Raw genomic sequence first — 6000 nt, forward strand, 5'->3', positions numbered from 1 at the left:
TAAAGGTTTTAAAGCTCAAATCTGTTGATTATTATATAAAAACATTAAAATGTTCACTTAGAAAACAAACATATAGAGAGGTACACATACAGCAGGGCTGTAAACATGTGATTCCTAAGCACTGTGACTAAACCAACCTGACCAGTGGAACCGCTCCCGGACGTCCACAGTGGTCTAGTCCAATCACAGATGGCTTTAACAACTAAAGCTACCCAATTCTCACTTCAAATAAATAACTGATGCTGATGAGATTAACTGTGAAATGTGTAAAAATGTGATGTTTAGTGAGCTGAAAATCTGTAAACAGGTGAATTTCCTTCACAAATGACCTCAATTCTCTATTTTCTGCTAAAGTTGAAAAAAATCAATTTTAAATAAGAAATCAAATTAAAATCTCAGGTGAATAAGCTTTTTCATGCAATAAGTCATTAAAAATCATGGCAGCGATGGCTGTAAACATGATATTATATTCATCAGCCGTTAGAACTTATCATCTATCAGCCAATCAGAGGAGACGTCAGCGTCTGAGTGTTGGGGCAAAAAGCCCCGCCCACTGGGGGACGCGGCTACGTAGTCGGCCATTTTACAGAACAGCTACAGACTCAACACAACTTATTATGAACTGTGTGATGCTGTTCATAACTTTATATTTTATTTTATTCTGACAAACCACAAAGAAGACCACTTCCTGTCGTCTTCTTCGTGGTTTCTGGCAGGAGTAACATCCAGCTGTTGGTCATGTGACTCACATGATGCATAAAAACAGCTGAAGAGCGCAACAACGTTTTATAGTAAAAGGTGTTTTTCTTTCTTAAAATGTACATCTTTCCATTTAGCAAATTAATTGGTGCAATTTATGGTTAATGGAAACATGGCTGAAGAAACCAGTGAAACCAGTGCAGAACATTTGGCCCAGATTAGAGCTATTCTGTGTATTTTGATCTGTAGCAGGTTTTACATGAAAACATTATTATTATTATTAGTATAAAGTTCTGAGGAGCAATCAGCTTCCGGAGAGAAAAACTTCCAGCTTCAAATATTTCCACTGGAACATTTTTTTATCTTTTCCTTTCCCTTCGCCCCACTTCTCTCCTCCCTCAGGATCACTTCCCTCTCTCTTTCTCTTTCTCTCCCACGCATTCCTCCATCATCCCTCCATCTCTCCTCCCTTTTCCAGCCGCAGAAAGTTTTCACCTCCTCCCTCTGCTCTGCGTTCTTCGCCTCGAACTTTGCTTTGGTTTGGAGTTCTGACACTGCAGCAGGAAGGAAGGAAAGAAGGAAAAGAGGGAAGGAATGGAGGAAGGAAGAGAGGGAAGAAGAGAGGAGTCTCTGGAGGACAGGAAGAGCTCCAGAAACGAGGCGTTTTGTCCTGGTTTGTGAGACAGCAGCAGCTCACCTTGCAGCTCTTCAGGGACGCTGCATCAGTTTAAGGTTTCAAGGTTCTGCAGCAGAACCAGCTGGACCAGAACCAAAGTTCTGCTAGTACCAGGGAGGACCGGTCCGGGTGTAGAGCGTGGTCCTGGAGGAACCAGGAGCTTATTAAACTATTTATATAATATAAACGAGCAGAAAATAAATCAAATGTTTTTACTCTAAACTTACAGACTCCCCCCCTTTCTATCCACCTGGTCACATGACTCAGCTGGACCAATCAGAGACAGCGATACATTCACTCTGTTTACCACATGGAAACAAACAGAAAAACCACAGAAGAAGAGAAGTAAACATGATGAAGTCTGGTCTAACCGGACCTCTGAGGGTCTGGACCTGATCCAGACCAGAAGATTCTACCTCTGCAGGAACCGGACCCAGTCGGATCCAACATCAGCGTCGGGTCAGAACCAGGCTGTAGGTCTAGAAAAACACCTGAACTGTTGTTTGATGATGTCTGATGGGGTCCAACAAAACCGGAGCTGTTGGGTTAATAATAGCCCAGAGTTAGCTTAGCGACAGCTGCAGCACAGCTGATCATTGATGGGTTGGGTTTCTGACCGGGCCTGGCCTGCAGGACCTTTAAAACCATCCAGAACCATTCAGAACCTCTAGAACCAGAACCACATGGTCAGCAGATGAAGGAAGCCAATAAACAGAAAACTAACAGCTAACAGCAGCGGCCTTTAGTGGAGCTGCAGCTTCTGAGCCGGTTCTGATCCGGTTCTGTTGCACCAGGAGTGGTGCGGTTAGGATGCGTTCACTGACTCAGACTGTGGTGAAAATGTCGTTCGCCTGCTGTGTGAACGTTACCATAGTAACCAAGATGCCTAACTAAAGCAGAGGACATGATAAAGCGGCCATGTTGCATAAAATCAGCATTTTTGGCCTTTACATCATGTTATCATGTTCCTTCGTTAATTCATGTTTGAGAAATCTTTTCATCTCCATGGCAACCATTCAGCTGTGCAAAACGCCCAGGTGGACCCAGCCCTGCCTTCAAGGTGCAGCTCCTCCCCTTCTCAACTCCTTCAGACTAGCCAGCACCAATTAGCAACACCTGCTGAGCTCGTTATAGGAGCTGCTGCTCAGGGTTAAAAGAGGAGCCATGATGGAATGACTTCCTGGAGGTGGACCTTCAGAAGGAGCAGGAGCTTCTTGAAGAGACAGAGACCCAATTTCAAGATGTTAATTTATGAAGTCAAATTGTTTTTCAGTTGTATTTGATATAAACAGCATCTTTATAATAACCGAAGGAAACATGATTAATTCATTGTGCCATTAAACGTCGCTATGTGCCTTTACTAGCATCGTTCATGTTGTCATTCAGGGTGATGATCAGAACCAGGGTAGCCTATCCGGGTCGCCTCCAGGTTTCCAGAACAAAAACATTTGAATGATTATTAATCTGCATGAGGCAGAAAATGTTTCATACCTGGAAGACAAACAGATCCGCCATGTTTCAGGCTGAGCTAACTGATTAGCTTCATCTAGAAGCCCTGGACTGACGTGACCCAGAATATTCTCCCTTCAGAACCGAGACAGACTCGCATGTTACAGCTGATGATTCTGGTTTCACTGATCTGAGACGTTTTAAGGATTTATACTGACCCCCCACCCCCCCAAAAAAACAAAAAAAAACAAAAAACAAATAAAATATAAAGGAATATGTTTTAAACCGTTTCAAAGGTTTCTCAGTGGAGTTTGGATCCAATAAAATGCTTGGAGATATTGGGGGCGGGGCCTAGCCAACGCAGTGGACCAATCAGAGCACAGCGGGCTTCATGGAGGGAAGAGGGGGGGCACAGCTGCTCCTTTAATTTTCTCCAGGAAACTCTAAAAGTCCAGCATCAAACGGAGTTTTATTGGACCCGAAGAGCTGCGTTTAGGTTCGGAAGTTCGGAACCAACAGCAAGCAGGTTCGGCAGAACTCACTGGGACTTTCTGAGATTCCCGTCAACAAGTTCCCGATTGTTCCCAACGGGGATGGAGGGAGGAAGAGGAGGAGGAGGAAGATGAAGGAAAACACTGAAAAAAAAGGAGATGAAGGAAAGAGGAGGAGGAGGAAGAGCAGCCTGGATCTGGTTACATAATTTCTCCACAGGATCTGAAGAGAGTCTGGGCTGCTGAAAAAAACAAGAATAAAAACTAAAATAAAAACTAAAATAAAAACTAAAAAACGGCTCAAAACCGCAAAACCTCCGTTTTTCCTGCCGCAGAATCCCAGAAAACATTTTACATGATTTCTGCCCCGTCACTGCAGGAGCCGCTCTGTCAGGACGGGAGGGAAAAGTCAAAAAGCTGCAGAGGAGTCTGGAAAATCCTGGAAAACCTGGAACCCCTGGAACCCGGTCAGAGCAGCGGGTTCCTGAACATTCTGCTGTTTGATTCTGAGGTCAGAGAGCCGACCACGCCTGCAGCTCCACCACCATCATCATCATCATCATCAAACCTTCTTCATCACAGAGAAGGTCACCGCAAACCGCATCCGTCCGGAGAGGACGCGCCAACCCCGCAGAACCAGAACCAGAACCAGCGGGGAGCCGCAGCTCCGTATTCCCACAGGTGATCCCATGGATGCTGCAACAACAAGCAGCAGCAGAGCCGCAGCCGCCGGATCCCCGCACACCACGCAGGGACAGACCCCGCACCGAGGAGCGGCTGAGGCGGAGCGCGGAGAGCGGGCGGACCCTCACCTGGTGGCCGACTGAAGCGCTCTGGAGTCCGGCTGGGAGTGAAGGACGGGCGGCCTGGAGGACTGCTGGCAGCTCGGAGAGAAAACACGGCAGCAGCAGCACTGAGCTCAAATCCACCAATCCTCCTCCTCCTCCTCCTCTTCCTCCCCCCGCCCACAGCGCGGATCAGACTGCAGCGGAAGGTGCGCTCGGTTTACACACCGCCCTGCACCGGAGAGCCTGAATCAGGTTACAGATTAAAGGTTGATTGACTCAGAAAGTGAAACTCTTTAATCCTATTGGTTCATTCCACAAATACCAACATTTAAATTATGGTTATTTTAATGATTCTGCCTCAGAACTAAAGACAAATCAGACAAAAATGAAGTTATGATATCAGATCAATAAAAATAGATTTTAACGCATGAATGTCCACATCAGCGTCTTCATGCCTTGGAGCAGCTGAAGGTCAAACAGTTAGAAACATGAAAACGTCTCTGGAGTCAGAACTTCCAGAACCACACAGACTACAGCTGACCCGTTCCCATTAAGCTGATCCTGAACCAGAGACGGAGTCAGAACCGTCTGGCCCGGGTTGAAGAGAACCAGAACCAGAACAGTTTTATAAACTCGATGTTTTGGGATTTTTTTTTTATCTCTGGCTCTAACATGTAGCTGGTTGCCATGGTAACAGTCCCTTTATTTATCCCAGTCTCCTCCATGGTTTTCCTCCTCCCACATGTCTGTATAAAAATAAACGCAGCAGGAAGCTGATGGGATGGAGACACTGCTTCGTTTAAAATAATCTGTTACCATGGAAACGTGGAGGAAAGCAGCCTGAAAAAAACGTTTTAAACGTGATACTGTTTTAATAAACTTCTGTTTAAATCATAATGATTTTTATCTAATATGATCTTTCCTGAAGTCGGACATTCGGACTAAAAGCTGCAGCTGATCAGAGGATCAGGTTCTGACTCAGTGAAATGTTTTAACCTCCATAAAGGAGCAGAAGTTCCTGCAGATCCGCTCTGACGTCTGGAAACGTGACGCTGCTCTCCGCCCCTCTGGGCCGCTGGGGTGGATGAATGAAGCGCTCCTGGGGGGCGGGGCCTCCGTCGCAGGGAGGAGGAGGAGGAGGAGGAGAGGCTGCAGAGGGTGGAGGATGCCAAACTGAACCGAGTTGGTGCCGACTCAGCGGTTGGGTCAGAGCTCCCATCAGAACCAGAACCGGTTCTGGTCTTTATTGGCTAAAATATGAAATAAATAAATCAGTTTATTGTTCAGGATCATTTTTAGATGACCCGGTCCAGGTTCTGTCTGACTTTTAACTGGACCTCTTAATGTTCAGCAAATTTAGCTCATGTTCGGTTCTGTTCGGTTCATCAGGTCCAAAGGTTATTCTCATGTTCATGACTCTTTCTCTCTGTAGAAATAAAAGACTAAATCTTTAATAAATTAAAGAAAAATAAACACTAAAATAAATAATGTAATATATAATTTAGAGAATAAATGACCAAAACTCAACTTTCTGGGTTTTTGGTTTTATCTCTGGAGTTACTTTAATTGTTGTCGCAGTAATTAATATAAAATAATATTTCTATACTGTTTATTGTTTATGTCCAGATCCTGTTGAGGGTCATCAACACGTCCTCATCTTGGTTTTAAAGTTTTTATGAAAAACTGACCTGAAACAAACCAAACGCCCATATATGGTCATCTGATATAATCTGGACTTTATGAGAACGTCCTGGTCCAGAACATGGAAAAACAACAGAAGAAGAAAGTCTGAGTGAAAGGTCAAAGGTCAAGCAGGCCAGTCTCTATGTTCTGTTGTATTTTCTGGAAACCCGGGATGGGTCTCTGTTTCCATGGCGATGAGGCCCAAAGAGGAAGC

The 6000-nt window shown here is 44.9% G+C and overlaps 1 protein-coding gene across 1 annotated transcript in view; it reads right to left on the reverse strand.

Moving 5' to 3' along the window:
• The window catches only part of LOC106916297 (spectrin beta chain, non-erythrocytic 1), an 83930-nt gene extending 79680 nt beyond the window's left edge, over window positions 1–4250 (reverse strand). Inside the window, exon 1 of the mRNA XM_088013249.1 lies at window positions 4128–4250. The gene's annotated coding sequence lies outside the window, so the exon portion shown is untranslated. The remainder of the gene's footprint in view (window positions 1–4127) is intronic.
• Between the last annotated feature and the right edge of the window lie 1750 nt (window positions 4251–6000).

This window comes from Poecilia mexicana, unplaced genomic scaffold, assembly GCF_051168715.1.
Source record: "Poecilia mexicana isolate PSO_F unplaced genomic scaffold, ASM5116871v1 scaffold_15, whole genome shotgun sequence".
NCBI lineage: Eukaryota > Metazoa > Chordata > Actinopteri > Cyprinodontiformes > Poeciliidae > Poecilia > Poecilia mexicana.